Source organism: Pogona vitticeps, chromosome 3 (assembly GCF_051106095.1).
Source record: "Pogona vitticeps strain Pit_001003342236 chromosome 3, PviZW2.1, whole genome shotgun sequence".
Taxonomy (NCBI): Eukaryota; Metazoa; Chordata; class Lepidosauria; order Squamata; family Agamidae; genus Pogona; species Pogona vitticeps.
This window is the reverse complement of record NC_135785.1, coordinates 46,722,968-46,747,419: the sequence shown is the minus strand read 5'-3', so window position 1 is coordinate 46,747,419 and position 24,452 is coordinate 46,722,968. Positions and strand designations below refer to the sequence as shown.

At 43.1% G+C, this 24,452-nt stretch overlaps 2 long non-coding RNA genes across 2 annotated transcripts in view; one reads left to right on the top strand and one right to left on the bottom strand.

The window, feature by feature from the left end:
• LOC144587858 (uncharacterized) overlaps nucleotides 1–24,452 on the top strand; it is a 59,440-nt gene that overhangs the window by 17,841 nt on the left and 17,147 nt on the right. The gene's annotated exons all lie outside the window — the stretch shown is intronic.
• LOC144588113 (uncharacterized) lies at nucleotides 465–8,059 on the bottom strand. The gene is made up of 2 exons (XR_013543462.1): nucleotides 4,616–8,059; nucleotides 465–2,022 (listed from the first exon to the last, which is right to left on the bottom strand). It is a non-coding gene; the product is annotated as an uncharacterized LOC144588113 (long non-coding RNA).

Below are 24,452 nucleotides of genomic sequence, written 5' to 3'. Positions count from 1 at the left end.
ACCGTTCACTCCCTGTAACTCATATAAATAGACCGGTGATCTTGTTGGCATCTTTAAAGATCAGCCCAGTAGGTATTAAAGAAGCATAATCTGAGACCACAGTGTGGTGATGTGGTCTTGTGTATGAGGAACATGCTGAAATTAATTCATGCAGAAAAATTTTGAACAGGTAATTCTATTGTTGCATCCAAAAGGACAGGATGCCATCTCCTCTCAGTTCCACATAGAGGTGCCACCTTGATTAGTGACTTAATTTTACTTCAATACTGGTTGCTAGACCAGATCTTAGAAGTTACAGGTTAGATAGTTTCTTGTAGCTCATTACTTTTAGGATACTGAGAACACAACAAACTTGTACTTTGAAAGTGATGTAAGGAGGGAGAACAGTATTATTATTATTATTATTATTATTATTATTATTATTATTATTATTATTATTATTATTATTATTATTATTATTATTATTATTATTATTATTATTATTATTTGCCTTTTGATTGCCCTAATCCAATCTATTACTGATGGTATATACTGAGGTAGAACAGGGATAGCTTTATTTGACTTAGATGGAAAAGAGAGATTGACTTGAGTGTCATCTGTGCATAGGTGACACCTGAGTCGAAAACTACAGAAAACTTTTTTTCAGCAGTTTCATATATATGTTAAGTAACACTAAAGATAGAACAGAACCCCAAAAGATGTTGCATGCCCATGGCGTCCTGAGATCACCTCTCCGGTAAGGATACCATGGTTGATGGTATTGAAAGCCATCAAGAGGTCCAGAAGATCCAGTAGGGACACATTAACTGTATTCAGTTATTGGTGTACGTTATCCAACAAGTCAACCACAGTTGTCTCGGTCCCATAACCAAGTTCGAAATCAGATTGAAATAGATCAAAGACAATCAATCTCATCCAAGAACCACTGGAGCTGAGAAGCCACCACACAGTCTAATACCTTGCCCAAGAATGGAACATTGGAGACAGGGTGATAATTCTCTAGAATAGAGGGGATCAATTCAGGATCTTTCAACAGTGGTCTCACTAGTGCCTCCTTAGGAATGCTGGAACCCTACCTTGCCGCAAGGAGGCATTTATCACTCCTTTTAATCACTCATCCAGTCCCCTTCTGGCTGCTTTTATAAGCCAGAAAGAGCAGGGACTCAGCACACACATGGTGGCCTTAACCTCTCCAAGGATCCTGTACACTGGACTGGGTGTACCGTCTTAGCAGGTGTGAGGCAGCTTCCTGAAAGTTCTCCTACAAATGTCACTGCTTTCTTTCTGAAAGCCGGTTCCTATCCATGTGGGATAACTGGAGAACCCTTTAGTTTTCGAATACTTCACTTGCTCCAAATGGTGGCTACTGTGTAAGACTCACAACATAACACCTTTTAGAAGCAGACAGAAGTGTACCACCGTGCAGGAAAAGCAGCAAAAAGCAGAAGCGTTCAGTCACTGAAGTAGAAGCTGGGCTCTTTTCAAGGTATTCAAAATATGTGGTCAGGCAGGAACTTCGTCTGCAGTGTCAATGGGATTAAAAACAATGCTGAGAGAGCAGTTAATAACAAACCTATCCTGTTAATTAATAGAAGGTTTCCAGAAAGATACAAGTGTCACCCAGTAATGAAGAGCAGATACCACCCTGGGAAACTGGCACAGCTGTCGAAATTGCTTCTCAGTTACTCTTGAGATTTGGCTCTAGATTCAAAGAATAGCCAGGGAGGGAGGGCGCTTGCAAGAAGAGGGAAAGGAGGGAGGGAGGGAGGAGTTGGCTGATGTTCTACTGTGACCCAGTTCCATACAAAGCATTTTGTAACAAAACACGTCTCTATCTACAAAGTACAAGCAATCTTTGTTTTCAGTACAATACTTATCTGCATTTAAACCAACAACAGCACTGGTTGGCATGTTTTCATGGCTCCTGTTATCCTTTTTATCCCTCTGTCTCTGTCTTTTCACTGTGTGCTTGGCTTGTTTCTCTTTCCCTCCATCCCTCTGTCTTTATATTTCCATGCAGGCCTGAAAGACAGCAGGTATAGGAGGTTCCTAACTGTGAACCAAACTGAGAACATTGAAAGAAAGAAGGGCTTATGGTGATATAATTAAATACCAGAAAAATGAAAGGTTAAGAATATAAACTTGCCACTTAACATGATGCAAATGTGCACACATGCAAACATGATTCAATGGCTGTTGTGGGCTTTTCGGGCTCTTTGGCCGTGTTCTGAAGGTTGTTCTTCCTAACGTTTCGCCAGTCTCTGTGGCCGGCATCGTCAGAGGATAGCACTCTGTGCTCTGGTGAAACATGATTCACATTGAAACATTAAATGAGGTTTCATTTTATAGGCATGAGCCTTGGGTTTATTTGCCCCATCTCCCACTTCTCTGGCATAGTCACAAGGAGGAGACAGAAGGTTCTGCTTCCATTTTTTGTTAGCTGCAGTTAACTGGTCTCAGATTGTAAACTTGTTTCATTTAATTTATATGCAAGATTAACTATGACTTCCCTGATTTCTGGTGTACAATAAAGTGCGATTAGTTAAAAAGTGAAGTGGATGCTAAATGAGGACAGGGGAATCAGAACCCTGTTCATGTAATGCCAAACCATAGTTGAGTGTTATGTTTGAATGAGATTACTCTCTACTTGAAGCACTTTCCATCTGAAGTCCACTTTAATGATAAAGAATCATATGCAGGAAGAACAAGGACCATGAAGTTGTTCATTGGCATTAACATTTGAACAGAAGAGTCAGCAAGCATATGGGCCTTTTGTCCCAGGCATCTCATTATGGTTTTTATTATTCTATTTCTCCAAATACATTAACCTATGGAGAGCTGTATGAAAACTTTTGCCCTCTTTCACTATGGTACTAAGGAAATAGCCATTCCAATGAAGATATTTTTTTAATATGGGGCTGTGCATTATACAGAATGATTAGGATTGTTCCACATATGATTTGACAAGATTATGGGGAACTAGATTGAGGTATGTTCTGGAGGTGATGCATGCAAGATCTTTTTATCCATAAAGTATTGATAGAGCAATGCATTGTACTCGAAACAAGGAAATATTAGCACTTTTGATACCTAGATGTGTCTAGTGTGCATCAGGTCAGTCTTGTACACCTAGTGTTGCACCCTGAGTTCAATTTTAAGCACATATTTGCTATCCTATGTTGCACGCTAGCAAAGGTAGGGGTGTACACTGGTGGGCATAAAATGTCAACGTTCTTGGAGTTACCATGACTGGCTTTCCTTTATAGCTACCACATACTGAATAGATATTGACCTCCATGGTTATACAGTACTTTGGGGACGGGGGAGATTTCTACTCAGTATGCTTGATTTTAATTTAGAATAATTTAGTTTTACTTAAATTATGTTTAAAGTAAAAATTTCCTGTTCTGAATGTTCAGGTAGGGTTAAAATTAACCTCTACACATAAATAAAAGTGCTATTTTTATGGATTAGAGCAAACTTTTGGACAAAATATATCTTGGAGCTGAAACTCTAATATGTACACATTAAGAAAAAAAAAGAGATTGCATAATCAGCCTAGATCAGCTAATTTAACTTGAAAGTTAAATTGGTTTGCATCAATATGCCTGATCTATCAGTTAAAAGAATTAATTTAGATCAAGAAGGATCCCAGTGTGGACAAGGCCTTAGGTCTCTAAAATCACAAATATGACCTCTAGATGTGAATTGAGTGCAGAACTTGGGAAAAAAGTGGTCACATTGACTGAGGTTGTAGCTGCTAAAGTACCAACTACAAACTCTGACAATGTCTTGGAAAACATCAGTTTCAAGATGGAGAGAACAGTAACTCAGCAGTACAGCACAGGCCAATGATCCCTGGTTTAATCCTTGGCATCACTAATAAAAAGAGTTAGTAGAAGGTGATAAGAAAGAAGGAAAGCTGGGTTAGATATCGAAAGGAATGTTTATTCTCTGAGGACTACCTCAGAGATATGTGCCTCAACACTTAGATTTACATATGAAGCTCCTATTTATCCTTCATGACCAATCACAAGCAAAGCATGATAGATGCAAGACAAATGGCTGAGGAAAATCACATGCTATGACAAGTAGATATCTTTCACCACTTGAGGGAGCATCTCTTCTAAAAATGTGGTAAGCATATATCTGAAATCCTGAATTCTCAAATCCTAGAGGGCCAGTCCAAGTCAAAACAGAAAATATTGTGCCATCAGTACAATGGCCAGCCCAAGGGAAAAAATAAAATGGGACACAAATCCCATTCCACATGCAGAAATGAACCAAGTCAGGCAGCTGCTTTGGCACAGGTCATATGGTATAGGAATACAGGAAGCTGATTTATATGGTCTGTATTTTAGTCCATCTAGTCTAAAGAGTTGACAGTCTACTGTGGATGGAGCCCCTGATCTGGATATTTCCCAGAAGTCCCACTGTATGGAGAGATCTCATCTATAGCAGAAGTTTTCCATCTGTGAAAACATCAATAGATGTGGGTGGGGTGGGGTGAGAATTCTATCTCTGCTCCTGCTTTCAAACTAACCCTTTAAAAAAATATATGAATGGCACTAACTTCACTTTATGAATAAGGCAACATGGGTATTCCATTCCTTACCTGGAAGCATCCTTGCTATGGGGCAGATTCCTCTTTTCCTAAATGCATAGAAATGCTTAGACAGGCCACAGATTCAGAATCGAGTGAGCCCTGCAGTTCCCTATGTAGGGCAAAGAGCCATACTGGATAAAATGAGGGAAATCTGTTACTGGTAAAACATCTTGTTCACTTGGGGAGCTCATAATCAAGAGGGAGCGTCTCACCTCCAGACTTGTAGCTTTCCATGAATAGAAAGCAACATTTGAGAGGGGAGGGGCTAGGCATTCCCATCTAAGTGTTGTAAGCTCTAAGTAGAGTATGGAATAACTGAATATTGCTACAGAATATACCTTACAGAACCTTTCCTCAAATGTCACAGCATGCTTGGGATGGTAGATGCATATTCTATGCATTCTAAGTATGTACAATATTTCACGCAAAAACAAAGCAAAAAATAAAAAAATAAAGAAGACAAAAATGTTGTGGCACCTTAAAGACTATTTTCTATATTTTAATGTGAGCTTTCATGGACAAGTCTACTTCTTGTGCCTTAACTGTTCTTTTTCAGAGTCAGTTTAATATTTGAAGAGGTCCTTGACATAGTCTATCTCAGGAACCATCCTATGTCTCTGCTGGACTTATTCTGTGCAACCTTGGTTGGTGCAAGATGGCCACCATTTAACTATCTCACCTTACCCTTGAGCCTAGAGATGCTACATCAGGGTTATCCGGGAGTTATTTTACTAGCTGGAGTTGAGTGCCAGATTTTTTTTGGAAAGGCAATGCTAAGAGGATGCTTAGTGACAGGCCCCAAGGGTTGCCCAGTTGCAGGGATGCACCACTGTCTGAAATCACTTGGGAGAAATCACCAAAAGTTTTTCCATAATCATAAGCGTAAAGAACAAAGTTGCATATGTCAGCAACAGCAAGACTTAATTACCACTGATATTGTATTTCGGATTACTCACAGCAAATGACATCCAATGTGCTGATTCTGTTCTAGTATATATTGGTGGCACCGTATAAATACATAAATAAATAATAATAACTCTCTAATAGCAACTTTTAATCCTTCCATATCCTAACAGCACAAAACTCCACGATATGTTATAGGCAACACAGAAGTCTTTGAACTTTGTACCAGGAAAGCTGGGAGCAAACAATGCTAATGAAAAAGGGAAGCTGTATAATTTAATAGTAACAGAGGATGTGTGAATTAGAACTTCCTTGCTTCTTTTACAGACATTAGGGTAAACTCACCTTTTAGCCCCAGAAAGAATAGACCCTATGGATGAAAGGGAACTGATATGTCCTCACTGATGGAAGTCCCACTGATTTAGTGGGTTTACTCTAATCTAATAGGAGCTAACAATGAGATTTAGTCCATTGTTCTGTTCAAAAGCAGTACTCATCACCAGCAATTGCATACTTTCATGCGTACATAATACATTATATACATAACTATACGCAAACACAATAAAAATTAAAAATCCTCTTTTCATGGAGTTAAAGACTTAATTTTGTCTTGTGTTTGCACGTCCTGTACCAAAGCCAAAACTGTACTGAAGACTTCCCACTTTTTCAAGACAGTACATGGACACATTTGAATGGTGAGAGTGTTGTGACCACAACCACAAAACTGGCTGTCAGAGGCCAACAAGGGGAGGGTTATATACATCTTTGTAATATATGCATGACATTCGTGAGTACTTTATTTGCAGAGTGAAAAGTCTGTTTGCTGGAATGCCCGGGGTTGGAATGGAAAGGGACATGAAAGATCAAAATCAAAGGGTGTTGCTGCAGCCCAGTATGTTCTAAATTTAATGCCATAATGGTCAGGTCATTACTGTGTTTAGGGCTTTTTTTTTTTTTAATTTGAAAAACGGTAGCAATATTTTTTTTGCATCCTGTGTGATGAGAGGAGGTTAACCAGCATGTGCGTATATATATGACTAATCTTGATTTTAAGGTGTAAAATTACACACAATAGATTCCTGCACGGGCTGAAAAGCAATCAACAAAATATTTCACAATCTTTTTCTTTAGAACATCAAGATTTCCCCCCCTAAGAGAACAACTCCAAAGAGAGGGGATAATGTTTTACTGGCCTCTTTGAAAACAGCTCCCTTATTAACATGAATAAACTTCATGTTAATTATTAATGTAACAAGCACCTTAATAATCTATTTGGAACTGGTGACAAAACGGTCATGATTACTGGTAGAACAAGCACAACCTAGAATACTTCCAAAATAGCAAAGGCCACCTGCGTTGTTGCCCATTAAATGAATAAAAAGATAATGGAGCAGACAATAAAGGATCAAGAGACAGAAGAAATAATTAATAACTTAAAAGTGGGGAAGACATCAGGAATGAATGCACTGGGACTGCAGGGCTAATTTTTATTAAGGAAAATGTGGTACTTTAAGTCCCCTTTAAATAAAATAATGGAGGCAGAAGAGATACCATATCCCTTGTCTTACTGGGCTGAGAAGGAGTTTGTTTGGGGAGGTCTGGCCGAGGTGGCAGTGGGAGTGCTATCTTGCCCACCAATTCCTGCCCAGTGAGAGAGTGTTCCCTCAGGTAGGGGACATTGTCAGTCTACACGGCTCACACTCAGAACCTGGAGTGGCTTATTTTTCTTAAGGTCAACCTCCAACTACTGTAGAAGTCCCAATTAAGTAAGAGAGAATGGCACACCCTGCTCACAGTGCTCGGTACACTGTGTTTCAGTCTGCCATCCCCTCCTTCTGCTTCTTTCATTCTTTGAACTATTAGTCCAGGATTGTGCTCTTGAGAAAAAAAAAATTCATGATTATATGGTATTCATATTGACTGTAGCAGAGTTCCAGATATCTGGAAGTTTCAAATTTTTCTGATTCTGAATCTGAATTATGCTAGTGCTTATCACTACAAAAGAGCTAATAAATGGTAGAGCTAATGGTAAATATTGTTTCCAGAGACTTTTTATGCCTATGAATGAGGCTTATAAAATGTGATTCCTGGACCCGATTCATGCTTCAGTTGCAGACAGCTTGCAAAGGCGCCTTTGAATGAAGAGCACCCTTCCTCCAAAATGCCCTCTGCACTCAGGCATTCCATGTAGCTACCAGCCTCACCCATGCTTTTATCCTTCAACACTCTTTGGATTGGGAAAGAAACCTGCCTCATCCTTAAATTGCAGGACAGACCTTCATCCATCTTGGCCTGCCCTTATTACTGAGCCAGGATCCAAGAGAACTGCCAGTTCTTGAAGCTAGTGTCGACTGGCATAGGGATCCTCACTGGAAGGGTCACATGATAAAAAAACCCACCTGTATCTACTCCAACTTGAATCCATCATTAATTTAGGTCCAGTAAATGTTCCTTTAGCCTTGAGATGTCAAATTATTGTTTTAGCCATTTGTATACCCTGAGGCTATGAAGAGGAGACCTGGAGAAGGTTTTTTAATAAAAAAATACTCCCTGTACCCCACCTTATTAGACAAGGTTCAACCTGTTTCCAGTGTTATATTTTGGACAAAGGCTTGGAACATGTGATGGTCTTTCAGTTCCCCTGGAAGAGGCAGGTTATGTATATCCATTTTAATCTGGCTTCAGTACTGGTTATGTGGGAAACCTCTGCTTAAAGGCTGTAGCTGCATTCTGCTTCAGTGACGTGCATACACTCCTGGCAGGATGTGGCAGCTGCCAACGGGTGGGGTAACCCCATATTTTGCCCTCTCGCTTAGAGGTAGAGCATAAGATCAAAGGGTTATTTTAGCCAATCCTAGTTATGATTAGGTCAGTGGTCTGTGGACCATTGGGGGGGCAAGCGCCGTGCGTGGACCGGTTGACAGGTGGGGCACCCCTGCGCTCATGGGTGGGTGTGTCCCAATCCTGCTACCATTCCTCTAGCGCCCCTTCCCTGCAGGGAAGCTGTTGTGGGCAACCTGCCCGGGAAGTGCCAATGGCCAGTCACCGTGCTCGGCGCCACCCCACCCAGGGCGAGCAGCCAATCTTGCTGCTTCCTGCCTGGCCGCGGCCGCCTCTTCCTGGGTGGGAAAGGTGGGCTGGGCCGGGCTGCATGGGGCGCTGCTCCTCCTCCGTGGAAGAGGTTCCAGGGGGGCGGCTTCCCCTCCGCCGCCGCCCTGAGTGGGGCTCGCCTTCTGGGGCCTCCCATCAGAGCCTCGCTCCTGCCCTTGCAGCAGCGGCTCCATCGCTTCTGGCGGCCCTGCCCGGGAGCCCTCGTCTCGTCCTTTTCTCGCAGCAGAAGCATCCCCCACTGCCAGAGCCCCACTTCCCTCGCCGATGGAAAGTGCTCAGCAGGGAGGGAGGGAGGGGGATGCGCCAACCTTAGCTCCAAGCCTGGGTGGCTGCACACCTTCCATCGGCAAGGGAAGTGGGACTCTGGCAGTGGGAGATGCTTATGCTGCCAGATAAAGAGGAGGCCAGGGCTGCCAGGCAGGGCTACCATGAGCGACGGAGCCGGCGCTGCAAAGGGCAGGAGCGAGGTCCATCGGCGAGGGAAGTGGGGCCTCATTTCCACCCTTGCAGCGCTGGCTCCCTTTGTTCTGACTCTTTGTTAATTTTTGGTGAATTTTTTTCTCCCCCATTGGAATGCATTGAACTGCAGGTTTGACAGCTGTCAAAACTGCAGTTCAATGCATTCCAATGGGGGAGAAAAAAATTCACCAAAAATTTACAAAGAGTCAGAACAAGGCCAAATTATGTTTGCAAAGGTTTTACAAGGTGCACTAACGTTTCCAAGCATTTAAAACAGATTTCAAACATTTTAAGACACTTTAAAAATAGCGAAAACGGAGATCGCAAAACCATTGGAATGCATTGAATAGGTTCAATGCATTCCAATGGGGGAAACATTGTTAGCGATGTTTCCTATGGTGATTTTCGCTTAAGGACGGTAATCCGTTCCCATTGGAACAGATTAACCAGTTTTCAATGCATTCCTATGGGAAATGGTGTTTTGCTTAGCGATGTTTTCCCATAGCGATTTTTTTTGGAACCAATTAACATTGTTAAGCAAGGCACCACTGTACCCCTGTTTTCACCATCAAAAAGAAATCTGGGAAGTGGTGTTTGCTACACGATCTTCAGGAAGTTAACAAGCACATTCAACCTATGAGCCCTTTATAATGCGGCTTCCCTAATCCAAATCTGATACTCCATTCCCTACTCGTGTTAGAAGAACAAGGGACAGATGTTTAAAGGCTGTTCCTTGTTCTGAGATGGAGACCAACCTCCAGTGCCGAGGTAGTCAGACCAGCCAACCCTCTACTCTACGCCTGGTGTTGTTGAACGCCAGGTCTGTATCTAACAAAACCCAGCTAATTTATGATCTTATTCTGGAGGAAGATGCAGACCTGGCCTGCATAACCGAAACATGGATTGGCGGAGAGGGGGGTCCCCCTCTAGCTCTCATCTGCCCGCCCGGTTATGCTGTCCAACACCAGGGCAGACTAGAGGGTCGGGGGGGGAGTTGCCATCGTTTATAAATCCAACCTGGAAGTAATTAGGCGCTCCTCGGTGGTAAAACCAGGTCTTGAGGCTCTATACGTGTGGATCGGGGCCAGGGACGGTATTGGGATCTTGCTGGGTTACCGTGCTCCCCGCGACCCAGCCAATTCCCTACCGGAGCTGGTGGACTTTGTCTCTGCGGCACTGCTGGGCTCCCCGAGATTATTGGTCTTGGGGGACTTCAACGTGCATGCGGGGGCAGAGCCCGCTGGACCAGCTCTTGAGTTCTTGGAGACCATGGCCTTCTTGAACATGTCCCAACATGTCAACGGCCCTACGCACGTGGGCGGCCATACATTAGATTTGGTTTTTTCCACCAATGGGAGTGAAAGTGGACCGATGGTGACTGACCTTGAGTCGGTCCCCTTGTCATGGTCGGATCACCACCTAATAAAATGCTTCCTCAAGTTGGCCCTCCCCCCTCGCAGGGAGCAGGGATCTATTGTCATGGTCCGCCCTCGAAGGCTACTGGATCCGATTGGATTCCAGGATGCCATGAGAGGGGTTACGGCTGACCTGGCTGGCACTCCTGTCGAGGCCCTGGTTGACGGCTGGCTCACCGCCGCAACTAGTGCCGTTGACACGATCGCACCTAAACGCCCTCTCCGCCGCAGCGATCGCCTGGCGCCCTGGTTTAACCAGGATCTTCGGGTGTCGAAGCGGGTCAGGAGACGGCTGGAGCGCAAATGGAGAAAGGACCCGACGGCTTTCAATCGTATAGCTGTTAAGGTCGCAACTAACCTTTACCAGTCTAAGGTAAAGGCTGCCAGTAGAACTTACCTCGCTAACCGGATAAGTGAGGCATCCAACCAGCAGGCGGAACTATTCCGTATAGTACGTGACCTATCCGGACTTGACCCGGGAGATAGGCCTCCCCCTAGTCTTACCCCGGACCAATTTGCAGCATTTTTAAAATCCAAAGTGGAGGCCATCCGCCGGGATCTCGCTCCTTTTTTGAATACAGTGAGTCGAGTTGAGATGTCCAGCGCTCCGTCTTGCCCGGTGTCTTTTGACTCTTTTCAGCCCGTATTGCCCGACACTGTGACCAGGACGCTTGATAGCTGTCGTGCCACCACCTCCTCTTTGGACCCCTGCCCGGCCTGGCTAATCAAGGCAGCCAGGCCCTCAACAACGGAATGGGCTACTGTAATAATTAATGGGTCTTTCCTTGAGGGTAGATTTCCCTCTGCCCTCAAGGAAACACTCATTAGGCCCATAAGAAAGAAACCCAGTTTGGCGGCGGACGAAATTGGCAACTATAGGCCCATCGCCAATGTTTCTTTCTTAAGCAAGGTAGTCGAGAGGGTGGTGGCCGATCAGCTCCAGGCGTTCCTGGATGAAACAGATGCCCTGGATCCATTCCAGTCGGGCTTCAGGCCGCGCCATGGGACAGAAACGGCATTGGTCGCCCTGTGTGATGACTTATTGAGGGAGGCCGACAGGGGCAAAGTGTCTCTGTTGGTCCTCCTCGATATCTCAGCGGCCTTTGATACCATTGACCATGGTATCCTCCTGGGGAGGCTCGCCGAGTTGGGGATAGGTGGCCGGGCTTTTGCTTGGCTCCGTTCCTTCTTGGAGGACCGTCCCCAGAGAGTACAGCTTGGGGAGAATGTTTCGGCCCCGTGGTGCCTTAATTGTGGGGTCCCACAGGGGTCGATCATCTCCCCAATGCTGTTTAATATCTACATGAGGCCGCTGGGAGGGGTCATCAGGAGGTGTGGAGCGCAGTGCCATCAATATGCGGATGACACACAGCTCTACATCTCCTTTTTTCCAACTGCAGGAGATGCCGTTCTGTCCCTTCGGCGTTGCCTGGAGGCTGTACAGGAATGGATGCAGGAGAACGGGCTGAGGCTGAACCCGGACAAGACGGAGGTACTGAGGGTGGGCTCCCCCACACCTGGGGACAAGGGAAACTCCCTCATTTTTGGGGGGGTGACCCTGCCCGCCAAGGATGGGGTCCGTAGCTTGGGTGTCCATCTTGACCCGGCGCTCACCATGGAGACCCAGGTGGCGTCCGTGGTCCGTTCCGCTTTTTTCCATCTCAGGCGGATAGCCCAGCTGCGGCCCTACCTTGATGTGGGGTCTCTCACCACTCTGGTGCATGCGCTTGTAGTCTCGAGATTAGACCACTGTAATGCGCTCTACGTGGGGCTACGTTTGAGATTGCTGCGGAAACTACAGGTGGTGCAGAATGCGGCGGCCAGACTACTCAGTGGGCTGAGAAGATACCAACATATCTCCCCCACTCTGGCCGCATTGCATTGGCTGCCCATCCGATTCCGCATTGATTTCAAAGTGTTAACGCTTACTTACAAAGCCCTAAACGGTTTAGGACCTCGATACTTGGCGGAACGCCTTCTCCCACCTAGATCTACCCGTGTCACTCGCGCGAGCCAGGAGATAAGGCTGAGGAGCCTAACGCCGAGAGAGGCCCGAAAGGAAAAGACCAGAAACCGGGCCTTCTCGGCGGTGGCTCCTCGCCTTTGGAACAACTTGCCCCCTGAGATTCGCGCGGCTCCCTCGCTGGGCATTTTTAAGAAACAACTAAAAACATTGATGTATAGGCGGGCCTTCCCAACAGAAAACACTTGACGATCTTTTTTTTTCTTATTCTGTTCTTTATTTTTTTATTTACGTTTCTGCTGTAAAGTCTTAAAATTACATTGTTGTTTTTACTGTAAGCCGCCTAGAGTGGTCTAATATGATCAGATAGGCGGGATAGAAATAAAATAAATAAATGAATAAATAAATAAACTATGAGTTAATGATAATAGATCTCAAGGACTGTTTCTTCACTATTCCTTTAGCACCACAAGACAGGGAAAATTTGCCTTCACAGTCCCTGTGTACAACAATTCCCAACCTAGTAAAATATATCAGTGCAAAGTCTTGCCTCAGGGAATGTTGAATTCCCTGACTTTATGTCAACATTTTGTGGATCTAGCCCTACAGCAATTTTGCTTGGAACATCCTGAATTGCTTGTATAGCATTACATGGATGACATTTTGGTGGCTGGGCAATCCCTCCCCACTATTGTCGATGATTCTCTAGCTAACTGCTTAGAGAAAAAAGACCTTCACATAGCTCCAGAAAAGATACAAACCACACCTCCATATCTTTATCTAGGGCACAAGCTGTTGCAAGCTACATCTTCTCTGTTCTTCCAGAACTAAAAACTCCATCTCAGTTTACATTAGTGCAGTTGCAACAGTTCCTCAGGCACTTAAATTGGGCTCGTCCTTTTTTGTGCCTTCCTACTCATGAATTGCAATCTTTGTTTAACGCACTCCGGGGACACCAGTCTCCTGCTGACTCCATACCCATCACCAAGGCTCTGAAACATGCCATACATCAAATTAATGTACCCTTGCGACGTATCATGGCTGACCACACTCCTTCTCTTGGTCTCTTGCAGCTGGTTATCTTAAACACTCCCCAATTGCCTACTGGGTTGTTGTGTAGCCTGAAGTCTGACAAAGCCATTTCTGTAGCAGAATGGCTTTATTTACCTAACACTTCTCCCTGAAATGTTTACTCCACTCTAAATGCAAGGGCGCCATTGCACCAAACAACTCACAGGTTGGGATCTTCTGTGTTGTTACTTACCTATTTCCAAAGCTGACCATGATCATATAATGTCTACGTCAATAACATATCAAATTGCTTCTGCAGACTATATTGGCGACATGCATTTTAATCCACCTAAAGACACTCACTTAACATTCATTCAGCAAGTACCCCATCACTTTCACTTTCTTTTCAGTGCTACTCCTCTCCCTGATGCACTAACTATTTTTACGGATGGCGTGCCTACCAGAGGTGTGATTACCTTTCAGCAACCTCCCAGAACCTGGAAAACCTGTTTTACTTCTATTCAGACCTCTGCCCAGCGTGCAGAACTTGCTGCTGTCATCCTTGCCTTTCAAATGTTTCAAGATCAACCTTTAAATCTTATTGTAGACACTCAATATATATTTAACCTTCTCACTCACCTGTCACATGCCTGTCTTTCTCCTGCTCTTGACTTTTCCTTACTTTCCCTGTTTTTCACTTTTAAAAACCTCACTACCAGGCCATAACCTTTTTTTGCACTTCACATCTGATCTCATACTGGACTTCAAGATGCTCTCTCAGAGGGAAATCATCGTGCAAACTCTGCTCTTTGTTCCTTGTGTCCCCTCTTTTCCAAATCTATTGACAGCCATTCCTTTTTGCATCAGAGTGCTAAACAACTCCATAATCAATTTTCTATTCCGCTTTCTCAAGTTCGGGACATTGTCTCCTCCTGCTCTTCCTGTTCTATGTCTCCTATTTCCTTTCCTTTTGATGCTGTTAACCCATGAGGAACAGATGCCAATCAGTTTTGTCAAATGGATGTCACTCATGTTCCTACCCTTGCTCCTCTTTCTTATGTTCATCTAACTATTGATGCTTATTCAGGATACATCTGGGCTACCCCTCTTCGCGGTGAGACCTCTCGCCATGTCATACAACATTGTTTACATACGTTTGCAATTATGGGCTGTCCTCAAGCCTTAAAGACAGACAATGGCCCTGCCTATACCTCTCACACCTTTACCACTTTCTGCAATGAATGGGACGTTCGACTTTCCCATGGTATTCCTTATAACTACATCTGGAACATCTTGGGGCTTAATCCTTCTTTTTTTGTTTGTTTGTTTTGAAAGGAGAAATTTTAACCAGGCTGCTTTTACAAAGTCACCCACTTGGCAATTACTCTAAGGCAATTAGCTTTCCTTTGTTCCATGATCACCCACATGGTTATCAACAGGTAGTGCTTTGGTTATATTAGTGGGCAATCTAAACCAGGAACAGGCTGAAGCAGGAAAATACTTTTGTTCTGTTGGACCTCCAAGTGGCTTTCAATCCCACAAATGATGGTACCCTTTTGAGTCACCTGACTGGGATGGAAGTTGGAGGTGCTATATTTCATTGGTGCTGTTCTTTCTATGACATCTGAGTCTAGATAAGATAATGCTGGAGGAACAACTATTCTCAAGTTCTGAAACTCCTAGGCAAGTGAAGCTGGGCTGCCTTTTTATTTTGTCCCTCTTTTGGCAGGCATTTTGATTCAAACTTTCCTTTAGCATTTAAGTTGGATAGCTGCTGAAGGGGGGTTAACTGGTCAGGTGTTATTCTGTTGCTTAATGTTTTGTTAGCCACCTTGAGTACCATTTTGGCAGAAAGGCAAGATATAAATTTAATAAAGAAACTAATAAAGAAAGAAGTGAAATGGAAAAAAACAATAAGCCAAATATTCCAGATGCATTATGTGCAAACCATTCTGTTTGCACACTCACAATTTTCCATGGCATTCTGTATTTATGGTGCGTGCTTTATGGCTACATATATAGAGAGTCTGCAGTGAGGATTTCCTCCCATTTAAGCCTACTTAAGACTTCCATCAGCACGTATCATCCTTTTATCATATTTACAGTAATTATCTAATATTATAAGCATTATTAATATGACTATAATGTCATTAAAAAGAAGATTCACAGACCTATGTGTTTATTTATTTATTGTAAGAGCTCCAAGTCATCTATCTTTGAATCCTCAGCCTGAGTGTTTCACCTTGAAAAAAAAATCAAGGGCATGTTCCAACCTAGCTAAATATTTTTAGAATCCCAATTATTCAAATGCATGAAAATGGCATTTCTACTCATTTCCATAGATCCTTCTCAAAAACATTGAATCAAATGGTTTCCTTAGAAATCAATGGAGATTAATAATGACAACCACTGATTTATGTACTCAGAAAGAGGTCCCTTTGAATTAAACAGGTCTTACTCTTCTGTCCCTGCTTGTCTGAGAGTAAATCCTACTGAACTCAGTGAGGCATTCTTTGCAACATAGATGCAAAAGATCATCATATAAATGTGGTTCACTTTGGCTATGCTCCTCCACAATAAATGGCCAACAAAATATGGGGAGGGACAAAAAATGCAGACATAATTTTGAGGATTTGAAGATCCTACTGTTTATACCAGAACTGCACCATCTTATGAATAGCAGAATATGGAGCGTGTGGTGTGGGCCCAAGAAGAACATCAGAAGTTGCCCTGTCAACTACATACTGGTCCAACTAACTCACTAGTTTTTCAAGCACCAGCAGTGAATCATAAGGGTTTCAGACAGGAGTGTTTCCCTGCTGTGTCACTGAGTTGTGACCTTTCCTTTCCCTTGAAACAGAGGTGGTGATCTCAGTGGATTTGGAGATAAAATTTAAAGGCCCACAGACCTACCAAAAGCTTCACAGGGCCATGAACTCTCATTCTGGAAAAAAGAAAAGGAAAGAAAGAAGTACAGTGGTGCCTTGCTTAACGGGTGCCCCGTTTAACGATGAAATAGCATACCGACGAACTTTTTGTGATCGCTTTTGTGATCGCATTTCAATGTTTTAAATAGGGAAAAATTGCTTTGCGATGATCGGTACCCTGTTTCTCTTACCGATCATCGCAAAGCGATGATTTTTTAACAGCTGATCGGTGGTTCCAAAATGGCCGCCAGGTAAAAAAAATGGCTGCCCACTGTTTTCTGGGATGGATTCCTTGCTTACCGGGCAGTGAAAATGAGGAACCCTGCCAAGGCCCTTAAGCTAAAAAACAGTTTTTCTGCAGGCCTCCAAGAGCAAAAATAAGCCTTTTGGGGCCATTTTTAAATTTGGAGGCAGGGGCACTGGATAAGACAATCCACCTCATGGGCTAAAGGTAGACTATAGGCTACAAAATGTCCACCTTTGTTTTGTAAGAAAACAGAACACAGCTGTTGGAGCTTGTTAAGAGCTAGATATGTTTTAAACATATATTATGAGTTGATTTTTCTGCTGGTGTTGATTTAGATGAAAATGTCACTGATTAAGTTTAGGCTCTGAGCCCCCAGATAAACTATATGTGGTTGATTATAGGCCAAAAGCTTGCCATGACAAGAGACAATTGAGAAATTCCACTGGGGCTTCCACAACCTTTATGACACCATCACTTTGAGCCTAGGCCTGTCTTTGCAACAGTTTCACTTTCTCGAAACAATTGTCCACAGTGTTATACTGGACATATAAACACCACTTTATATGCCCATTAAATCCAGCAAATATAGTTGCGTGCCTCTACTCCAAGCACATGACAAGATTGCTTGCCTGCAGTAGAGCCGTACCACACAATTAATCTATTCTACAGTTTGGAACACCTGACTCTGTTAGATTGCAAGTTTCAGAATGTATCATAGTGGCTGGGGGATTATGGGAGATATAGTCCAAAATTTAGCTTTTCCAGGCTCTGATCTATTTTGCATAACCAACAGACACATAAAGGATTTGATTTCCATTAGGCATTTCTTTAACAGAATTACCTGCCCTGTGAATTTAAAAAGCAAATAAGAAGCTGTCGACTGGTGCTTAGCAATTATCTACGGCAGAAGACCCCCCCCAATGACAAAATACCAGCAGTTGTCACCTTTAGCTTGCAGACAAAACCATTGTGATAGATTTTCAACAACTTGCACCCGTCCTGGACAATGATACTTTCTTCTCACAGGCTTTGGGCAACAGGTCTGCCTCACTAACCTCAAATATCTATTAATTAACTAGTAACAACAGGCTACATAACAGATCCATTCATGGAGGGGACAGGGGTCATGCGACAAATCTGGATGACAGTTTTATCTTTGTATCTTCAAGCAACGCTTTTACAGGACCTTATAGTGTCATCCACAATACTTTAGAAAGACTACAGTATGAAGCTGCAAAAAGTTCAATTATATGCTCAGTAATTTGAATAGAGATACTAGTGCTCTTCAGTCATGACACCTGAAACTAATCTTAGCCCCATTCCCATGGCCTCTCTCCATCCAGAAGTCACTGAGACATTTCCATGTGGAATGTGTACGTCCGAAGCGTGTTTGACTCAACAAGCTTGCAGTATTTCTGTGACTGTAACTCCTAAATAAAATTGCTTGTTTTCACCACAAAATACGTGTTAATTAGCTTACCAAAGCAAGGTTGTTCATGTTATCACTTGCATTGTTTTGTGAATGGCCACAGCTATGCAGCTAACGTAATTGTTGCTATCAGTTTTCCTCTAACTTCTTTATTTACAATTTTTCTTCTTCAGCCAATATCACCACCACCACCACCACCACCACCTTCATCCTTCTGAAATTCAGAATAACACTCATCTGAGGAATTAAAGAACCTTGTAATGAGAGTGAAAGAGGAGAGTGCAAAAAACGGTCTGAAACTCAACATCAAAAAAACTAAGATCATGGCCACTGGTCCCATCACCTCCTGGGAAATAGAAGGGGAAGATATGGAGGCAGTGTCAAATTTTATCTTCCTGGGCTCCATGATCACTGCAGATGGAGACAGCAGCCCTGAAATTAAAAGACGCCTTCTTCTTGGGAGGAAAGCGATGACAAATCTTGACAGCATCTTGAAAAGCAGAGACATCACCTTGCCAACAAAAGTCCGAATAGTCAAAGCTATGGTTTTTCCTGTCGTGATGTATGGAAGTGAGAGCTGGACCATAAAGAAAGCTGACCGCCGAAGAATTGATGCCTTTGAATTGTGGTGCTGGAGGAGGCTCTTGAGAATCCCCTGGACTGCAAGGAGAACAAACCTATCAGTTCTAAAGGAAATCAACCCTGAGTGCTCACTGGAAGGACAGATCCTGAAGCTGAGGCTCCAGTACTTTGGCCATCTCATGAGAAGAAAAGAGTCCTTGGAAAAAACCTTGATGTTAGGAAGGTGTGATGGCAAGAGGAGAAGGGGACGACCGAGGATGAGATGGCTGGACAGTGTCTGCGAAGCAACCAACATGAACCTGACACAACTCCGGGAGGCAGTAGAAGACAGGAGGGCCTGGCGTGCTCTGGTCCATGGGGTCACGAAGAGTCGGACACGACTAAACAACTAAACACAAACACTATTTATTTATCAACACATCCGGTGACATTACTTCCAGTCCACAAAAGCCTATGCCATAATATATTTCCTATGCGCTGTCCAGGTGTTATTCTACCTGACACTGTAACCCAGAGACCTCTGGGTAGTGTGGGTGGCATATAAATTAAATAAATAAAATAAATAAAATAAACCATGCTAAGAGAAGATCTTCTAGCTTCCTCTGTCTCTTGTTATGTTCTGCACAGTTTGAGCACTGGGTTTGAAGAAGGGTTCTGTTCACATGTAAATCTGCACATATGTAGAGGCTACATATGAGCAGCAGTATTTTCTCCTGAGACTGACTGCTTGAGGTGTGGGGGAAAAGCAACAGAGGGGCTTAAGGCTAGGCATTCCCCTTGAAATGTGGTCACAGGGCAGAGTATAACAATGCCCAAATAGGGCTTTAATCTTTTACATACTACAAAAACCTTTTGTTCTTTTGCTGCAGCAGACAAATATGGTTAGCCCTCTGGAAATAACACATTGTTTGTTTGTAGACTGCATTCAGAATTTGCTTAATATGGTTTAACATTCTGTGTCCAGTTCTAACCAAAATTGTGGACTAGATGTCTCCCAAAGACAGCTTTTTTATGACATCATTATTTAGCTGATTTTTTCCCCTGCCTAAAAGTTTTACCTAAGCAGAGTTTGCTGGCTGAAAACGGTGCTAGCTTGGAATAGCCCACTGGGGGTAAGGAAAAGCATATTTTTCCACATTTAAAAAGCTTTCCTTAACCTCCATTTCTCCTTTCATCATTTCTCCTCTCATATAGAATTTACTGTCATAACAGGCAAGGTGGCATCCTATATTGTGGAATGGAAGAAAATTTGGATCTGTGAGTGGAGCAGCCCCTTGTAAATGAGGGCCAGTGAAGAGCAACATCCGTAAGAATGTGTGCATGATTAGCTTACTGGTGCCTTGCCTTGCTGCTGATAGGATAGGCGCATGAGACACACCATTGTAGGACTTTGAAAGAAGCGGAAACAGAAATGAAACTGTGGGATCTTTCAGATTCCTAGTGGGGAACAGAGGAGCAACAAGTACACGTGTGAATTACTGAAAACTTCAAAGTTTTATCCAAAGAGACTTTCTTATCTCACTGCCTACACAATGCACGCAATACTTTTATTAGCATCTTCCACAGTAATCCCAGCAAAACTGAAGGGGGAAGTAAAAGTGTCAGATCAAAAGGGGGAGTTTGAAAGAAGGCGGTTAAGCAGGTTGCTAGGATTCTAATGATTGCTTCCTTCATTCTCTGGATGTCACATGCAACATCTCTAAGCCCGACGAGAGCATAAGCCACACAAATAGCCATATTTGTTAACATTCATATGACTCTTTCGTCTGAGCTGTATTTCCTTGAGTACATCACAATGAAGAGTTTCTTTTAATGGGGATCAACAGGGAAAAAACAACTGTGAGGGACTTTTCTCTCTCTCTCTCTCTCTCTCTCTCTTTTTCTCTCTCTCTTACTCACTCTCCCTCTCTAACTCTAAACCTTTTACACTGCAGTTGAACAAGCCTCTGGATAAAGACTTTATCCAAAAAACCCCTCTTTAAAGTTATTTCAAATTTCTCTGCAAGGCTTTCAGAAATCTGTTTGTTTGAGGGCAGAATTAGATGTGACCGGCGTTTTATTGTGACATAAAACCATATTTCTTCCCCGGAAGATTAAAAAATAAAATCGGTTAATAAGAAAAGCTGTCAGCAACAGAAAATGGCTGACATAATCCGTTTATCCTCCGAGCAATAAAGATATTGGTCCTTGGGAGTCTATCCTCTCTCTCATGTTATTTCGCCCAAAACATTATCTTCCCAGCATTCTGATGGATTAAGAAGTCATATGGGAGATAGCAGGGAAATGACAGATACAAAAAAATAATATCCTTTCATTTCCCCTCCTCCCTACTCTCTCTCTTTCTCTCTCCAACCCCTCCTTCCTCTCACCTCTCTTTCTTCCTCTCTTTCTATGTCCCCTTGGAAAAGTGGTGGATCTGTTTATTCCCAGAATTCCAAAGCCCTGTCATAATTCCTATAGTTTAAAGCCAAAGAGGTGGTGCTAAGTACCCCAGCAACTGTGTGCTTTATGCAGAGCCACAGAAAGACCCATACAGTACAGACAAAAATCTATACTACTTCTGTAAACATGTGCATTGTTAAAGACTGCATATTTTAGCATTTCATTTCATACAAAGTGCTGATTACATGAACATATATAGCCCTCTACGAGACCACCACATTAGTATCTAAAAATAGGGCCATATATAATATATTTCTCTTTTAAACTTCATTTTCTTCCCAGATAGAAGAAGCTGTCATTTGAATAGCATGGGCAGCTTGTTCAATATTATATTTATGGGTGCTTGTGAATAGTATTCAGGGGAAAAGCTTATTTTGAAGGGGGAAGTTTTATCTTTTGTTCTGAGAACAGTAGGTTTATTGTATGTTATTTGTGGAGATGATTTATTGTGTTCATGCTTGGTTCATAGAAATTATTGTGTTAACAAGCCTCCTCAGCTCTATTATGTTTTAGCTCTTGGAGGAGGTTATGTCTTTGAAGAAAGATCTCCCTTTTAAAAACTCAGTTTAATCCTTTCAGGGCCTTACTTTTTATTAAACTAACAGGATGAACATCCTAAAATAGGAATATACAGGCAATGTAACCACCAAAGAAGAAAAATGAGTGGTGGGTGGATATCGCTGTAGCAGCAGGCATTTATGTATCATCACTCTGCTCCCACATTATCATCAACATCATCCCCACTCATTCTATATTAAAGGGAATGGTTTAAAATTTCCAAGTACAAAATTAGAAAATAAAATAAAATAAAATAATGTGGTCCCATAAAGACAAACAGATTGTTTCTCATTGTGACATTTCATTGATTACAATCCACTTCTTGGGGTATATGGAGCATAATCGTCAGGTCACAGGTGATATACACAGGCTTACATATACATTGCAGGACTAGGTGACATGAGAAAAAGAAGGTGATAATTACACTGGTAATGAGCTTTCAAAATAATGACATTGTTAATGTCTGGTTATCTCCAAACAGATTGTTTTCAAGGGTTGCTAGAATTAAGTCAAATAAAAGAACTTCTTCTAGTTGTACCTGCACTCAAGGCCACAGATGAATATACAAGGAACATGCAGTAGCACGAACATTTCGATTCAGATTTTGGAATTTGGGTTTGGAATTACAGCTCTTCAGAATCAGAATTTTAAAAATTTAGAATTTCTGCTACAATGAAGATGAGTACTATATAGTCATAAATTTTCCCTTTAAAAAAACGCACAAAAGATTTTTAAAGGATTTCCCTGTGTCCTCCGACACCTTCCCAGTGATTGTGCCAAACATAAAGATTGCACACCAACAGCAAGCAATATCTTGGTGTTAGGAAATGACTGCCATGGACATACTGATTGAATCCTGAACAATGCGAATGCCAGCAAGAAATGCCAGGAGCATTGCGGATGCAGAGGAAAGGTCACATTGGGGGAGTGGGCGAACACACTGGACCAGCACATACAGTAGCTTGTGCCAACAGCATGGGGCACAGCACCGTTGAATGAGTGAGCACAATTTTGGAGTAGGAGTTGAAAGAATGAAAGCAGCACCCCTTTCCTCTTCCCAGGCTGCAGTGCTGCCACCATGTTCATCCCATTGTCTATCACAAACAGATTTTGCCTTTCTGTAGCTAGCCTCCATTGCTGTAGCATGTTCCTCAGAGCCTCTCGAATGTTGTGAGCTATGTGGCTGCCCCAGTGTCACAGACACATTCAAGCAAGTTTACCTGTATCCTACCCTTGTGTGTTCCTCTATACCTGATGCCTCCACCTCTCACCAGTGTCTTGTCAGGGAGAGACAGGCATATTTTGCACCCTTGCTGCTGCAGATGTCATGTGCAAAATGTACCACCTGTGCCATGGCCAATCACTGCTGTACCAGTTGTCTGACAGCCCAATATAAATCTGGTGCCACCCTGGGCTACAGGTCATTCTGGATGGCAGTTGGTAATGCAGTGTCAGTTCTGCCACAAACCTATGGAAACTACCATTCTCCACCAGAGAGAATGGCTGGTCATCCAAGGCTTTCCTTTCCTCTGGGCAACAAGTAATCTTGGCATTTTTATGTTTTCAGAAGCCTTTCATGCACCCTTCCAAGTTCCTCCAGGCGAGCCTGGAACTTATGCTTGAGATGAGAGTCTGGCATTTGCTGCCTCTTACATCTTGCTATTTGCTCATCTAACTCCCTGCTTCCATGGGCTGATGGATCAACCTCTGCCCTCTGATGACTCTTATTTTTCACAAGAAGGAACCCACTTGTCCCCCACAGTACCCACTTCATCTGCCAGCAGCAGTGCCCTGTGCAGAGTCCTCAGGTAGCTGAGCACACTACTATTGGAGAGGTGGCCTAGGTCCTGCTCATGCCTGATCACCTTCTTGTAGTGCATGCACTCAAATATGCAAGCATCTGTTGCACAATGTTGAAAATGCTTCCAGATTCATACCTTTTGAGAGAAGAGCACTTCAACACTGCAGACATTCAAGAGAAAATTGGACAGCCATCTATCAGATATGCTTTGACTTGGATCCTTGCACAGAGCAGCGGGTTGGAAGCAATAGCCTTATAGTCCCCTTTCAACTCAATTATTCTAAGATCCTACGGGATCCAGTTTTTTACTAAATGTTCTTAACAGTGATTGCTAATATGTCATCACTACTACTAGTAATTGCAACTGGTGGGGCAAATGCAGCTGGAAGGGCAGGGATTGTTTCAGTAAAGCGTGCTGCTTATACAGTATATTGCCCCATAGTGTTTCAAGCACTCTCTGGGTGGTCTACAAGTTAATTATGCAGGCTACAACATTGTCCCCCAGTGAGCTGGGTACTCATTTTACCAACCTCAGAAGGATAGAAGGCTGAGTCAACCTTGAGCCGGCTATCTGGGATTGAACCCCGGGTTGTGAGCACAGTTTTGGCTGCAGTACATACAACAGTTTAACCACTGCGCCATGAGGCTCTGTCTTTCAGTGTCACATGCTTCTGAAATAGTGCCCACTTTAGTTGCCTCAGTCTCCTCCCCCCCCATGTCAGATGTATATGTACTTGGAGGTGAATTCCCAGCAACCACAATGCTGCTTTGCACAGACAAGATTTGCTGGGCACTGGGGCTGGGGAGTAAGCCCTTCCTTAAATATGATGGAGCTGGATGGTATAGACATGGAAGGCAATGTCTGGTGCCCTTCATGAATCTCTTTCCCAACCACAAACCTTTGGTCTCTGCCATGACAGACTCTCGTTTGTGCCTGAACTGGATTATACCTAAATCTCTCTGTGGTTGCTCCTTGGATTGCTTGGTAGCTCTTTGGT